This window comes from Meriones unguiculatus, chromosome X (assembly GCF_030254825.1).
Source record: "Meriones unguiculatus strain TT.TT164.6M chromosome X, Bangor_MerUng_6.1, whole genome shotgun sequence".
Lineage (NCBI taxonomy): Eukaryota > Metazoa > Chordata > Mammalia > Rodentia > Muridae > Meriones > Meriones unguiculatus.
Window position 1 is genome coordinate 121,516,602 of NC_083369.1, and position 4,472 is coordinate 121,521,073.

General features: G+C 42.9%; 1 non-coding gene across 1 annotated transcript; it reads right to left on the reverse strand.

Moving 5' to 3' along the window:
• Positions 1-656: 656 nt before the first annotated feature.
• LOC132650233 (small nucleolar RNA SNORA17) lies at positions 657-789 on the reverse strand. The gene has a single exon (XR_009588613.1). It is a non-coding gene; the product is annotated as a small nucleolar RNA SNORA17 (small nucleolar RNA).
• Positions 790-4,472: the final 3,683 nt, after the last annotated feature.

Here is a 4,472-nt window from a genome sequence, read left to right on the forward strand (position 1 = left end):
CCCTCTGACCTGGGTTGTCTGCCTGGTGTTTGGTGGTAACAGGCTCCTGCTACTGCTGGGCCATGACCCCAGAGATGGCTCCTGGAATCAGCACAGGCCAGGACCCAACTATGGTTCGGGTAGCTACTCACATCAGGCTGTTCCTCACTTCCCTCAAGTCTCCAGTTCTGCTTCTCTTTATTGTGCCTACATCCTTCTGTTTCTCTTTCTCTTCTATTTCTCCACCACTTACTTGTTTCTCTTTGTGGAACCTGGGGTCTCTGAGTGTCTGCGGTCTTCTGAAGAGTGATCTTTGGGATGCTATACCCTGCTCATGCAGATGGTACTGGGAAGGGGTGGTTTAGAGCATGTTCTGCCCTCCTCAAAGCTTGTGTGGCACCAGACTGGTTGTCATCTCAGGCTAGCTCCCTGTCCAGGTCCTGTGGTGCCTGTCAGATGGCTGTCTTGGGCTTATGCCTTGCCTAGGCTGCCCAAGTGACCCCATGAGAGGGTTGCCTGTCTTGGACTCACTCCTGCCCTGGACCCATGGTTCCAGGCTAAGTTCTTCTAGTCTCCATTTTGCTCCTCACCCTGAGAGCCTTCTGGGCCTGCCTGACACCAGGCTGGTGGTCATCTCAGGCTCGTTTTTTTGTTTGTTTGTTTGTTTGTTTTCACGGACTGATTAGGCTACTAATCATTCTGATGTTTATAGGTCAGAGCACTGAGTGTGGACCTAGCCTCTCTCCTCTCTGCTGCCTACTGACACACATGTGACACCGCAGCCACGCTTGCAATGCTTCTAGGGGCAATTCTGTGTGGCTTTTTGACTTCTTTATACTTTTAGCAGTTCTATAACCTCTTTCTTGGTTCCCCATCCTCAGAATATATGATCAGCTTTACTGGCAGATGCTGCCAGTTCACAAGGTTACATGGAAGAAACTTCTACTCCACCATTTTATCTCTAGCCCAAGAAATTTTCTTTTGATGTCTGTATTCAAAGGCAGAATCTGAGTCATACTTCTAGGTGAGGTGGCACATGCCTATAATTGCAGCACTCACAAGACTGGGAAGGAGAATTGCTGTGAGTTCAAGGCCAGGATGAAACATATAAGTGTAGTCTTGTCTCAAAAGAAACCAATAGGGGTAATATTTCATTGGAGAATTTGAGATTTTTTTAGAGCTATTTTAAATTTAAGGGATAGTTGGATCTCTGAGCATAGAAATGCATTCCCACAATCCCAAGCACAGTAGAGATAGATGCAAGAGGATCAGGAGTTCAAGGTCAGCCTTGGCTATTAGAAACCCAGTCTAAAAAGAAAACCACCAAAGACTAACAAACAACACAACAAAACCAAAGAAACCAGGAGATGCCTCAGTCAGTAAAGAGCAAGAACCTGGCTTTGATCCCCAAAGACACATAAAATGTGAGACATGGTAGTGCACATTTATAATCCTACTGCTGGGGGCATGGAAAAAGTAAGTCCTGGGACTCCCCCTCCAGCCAACCTAGCCTACTTATCAAGACCAAGGTTAATGAGAATCTCTGGCTCAAAGGAGGCCAACAACATTTCAAAGATGACACTAAGATTGTTTTCTGGCCTTCACATGGGCTCACACATGCATTAAAACAAAGGCAAACAACACACACATATGGAAATAATGAAAGCATTTTGGCAATTTGAAGAGGTTTCATCTATTTTTCAATTAAAAATATAGAATTGAGGGGTCTGGGGAGAGGGCTCAGTGGTTAAGAGCATTGTCTGCTCTTCCAAAAGACCTGGGTTCAATTCTCAGCACCCACATGTCAGCTCACATGTCTATAATTCCAATTCCAAGGGATCTGACACCTTCACACTAATGCATAAAAAATAAAATAAAATAAATTTAAAAATATATATAGAGAGAATTGAATGCTTACATATATTATTTAATAGTTATTGCAGAGGAAAAAGGGAAACTTTGAAAATATTAAATAATAGGTTTTAAAATTAAAAATCTTTTTATAAGCCTTTTATTTCTGAGTGGGAGACTATTGTGTTGCTTATTTTTTGTTTTCTTTTAAAGAATTGAACTGAACAAAGGCAAATATTTGAGCAACTTTATCCAAATCTAGACTGGACCAGAATGGCAGTGGGGCAGAACTACACCAAGTAAATCAAGTCAGGCAGGAGCAGGGATAGACCCTTTCTTAGTTAACATTTTCTTTTAGTAGGAAGAAAACAGATTTAATAAATATGCCACATGAGCAGAGAGCTGGACAGTATCAAGACTGTCTGCCTTGACATTCCACTCACTGTGGAATTTTGGCATTAATTTTGATGGCTTAGTAACATGATGTTTAAATGGTACTTGCCGTAATTTTTGAGGTTTCCAGTGCCCTGACAGTTTTGTGCCCACAATGAATGCCTCACTTGCCTCACTTTAATTTTGACTGTTAAGGTCTTTCCAAGTTTGGTCACCTCCTGTTCAATGCCATAGTATCTTTAGCTTTTAAAAACTGGGGTCTTAAGGAAACATTGGCTGACTTCAAACACCTTTATGTAGCCGGATGACCTGAAACTTCTCATCCCTCTGCCTCTGTGCTCTGATGCTGGGATTACAAACCCGAAAACCCATTTGGTGCTTAGAATCAAAACGAGGGTTTCAGGAATGCTAGGTGAACACTCTGGTGACTGAGCTCTAATTCTAAACCCAAATTTATGCAATTATATTCTAAAAGAACATACCGGGAAAATGGGAAAATGGTGGCAATAGCAAAGTTTTTTTTAATTATTAATTAATTACACTTTATTAATTACACTTTATTTACTTTGTATCCCCCCCATGGTTCCCTCCTCCTCCGTCCCAATCCCTCCCTTCCTCCACCCTCTGCATGCATGCCCCTCCCCATGTCCACTGATAGGGGAAGACTTCTTTTCCTTCCTTCTGATCCTAGTCAATTAGGTCTCATCAGGAGTGGCTGAGTTATCTTCTTCTGTGGCCTGGTAATGCTGCTTCCCCCTCAGGGGGAGGTAATTAAAGAGCAGGTCAATCAATTCGTGTCAGAGACAGTCCCTATTCCTATTACAATGGAACCCACTTGGATACTGAACTGCCATGGGCTACATCTGTGTAGGGGTCTTAGGTAATCTCCATGAATAGTCCTTGGTTAGAATAGCAGTCTCAGGAAAGACCCCTGTGCTCAGAATTTTTGGTTCTGTTGCTCTCCTTGTGGAGTTCCTATCCTCTCCAGATCTTACTGTTTCCCACTTCTTTCCTAAGATTCCTTGCACTCTGTCCAAAGGTTGCCCATAAGTCTCAGCATCTACATTGATAGACTGCAAGGCAGAGCTTTTAAGAGGTCCTTTGTGTAAGGCTCCTGACTTGTTCCCTCTTTTCTCCTTCTGATGTCCAGCCTCTTTGCCTTTCTGGATAGGAATTGAGCATTTTAGCAAGAGTCCTCCCTCTTGATTATTTTCTTTAGGTGTACAGATTTTACATGCAGAATCTAGCCATGGGACTAAATGACATCTGACCATCACCTTCTGCGGGGTTATTATTTCCAGGGCTTGTAGCCACAGTCCAGTAATGCTAGTGGTCACTGCTTTGCCTTTTTCAAAAGTTGTTTCTATTCTTTTGCCTTTAGGGTGATTAGACATTGTCTTTGAGAGCCAGAGGCCTGCCAGAAATTGTCTTCAGAAACTCATTCTGTGGTCAAGAACACTGAAGCCCCAAATGGAGCTGATAGCCATTCTGTCATGAACCAAAGCTGAAGCAGCAAGCCAGGTCTCCGTACTTCTGGGTCAACACCTGTGTTTTCTTGACTGTTTGTACAGACGGTTTCAATACTGTTTCATTCAAGTAAGCTTGATAAACAATCACTAAAACTGCATTTCTCCCTGCTTTTGATGTTTTGAAAGTAGGACATTGAGAGAGTCAATTTTCTCGGACTTCAACATCAAATAGTCTCACATCGTCTTCCTTTCTCTGACATCACTGTCTCAGTACCTTTGGCAAGCTTCTTTTGTCTCTGTGCTTCTGATTCTATTTTTTTTTTCAATGCAGGAATAGCAGGATTTACCTTATGTGGTAACAGCGAGGCTGAAGCAGGCTAATGTCCATATAGTACTGTGAGCATTGCAGCTTATAAAATGTAACTGTAATTGGGCTGAGGATGTAGCTCAGTTGGTAGAGTGCTTGCATGAAACCCTGGGTTTGATCCCCAGCATCTCATAACAACTGTAGTGCGCACCTATAATCCGCTTGGAAGGTAGAGGTAGGCGTGCCAAAAAAATCGAAATTATCCTCAGCTACATGCAGAGACTGAGGGCTGGCTGGCTGTTTTTTGTGGGTTTTTGAAAGTCCGTGCATCTGGATACTTTTTATATTGAGTTGACAAAAGCTGCAGTCATTTGGGAAGAGGGAACCTCAATTGAATAGGTTTCTAGCAGATTGGCCTATGGGCAAGAACTGTGGTACTGACTGATGGTTTATGTGGGAGGGTCCAGATCACT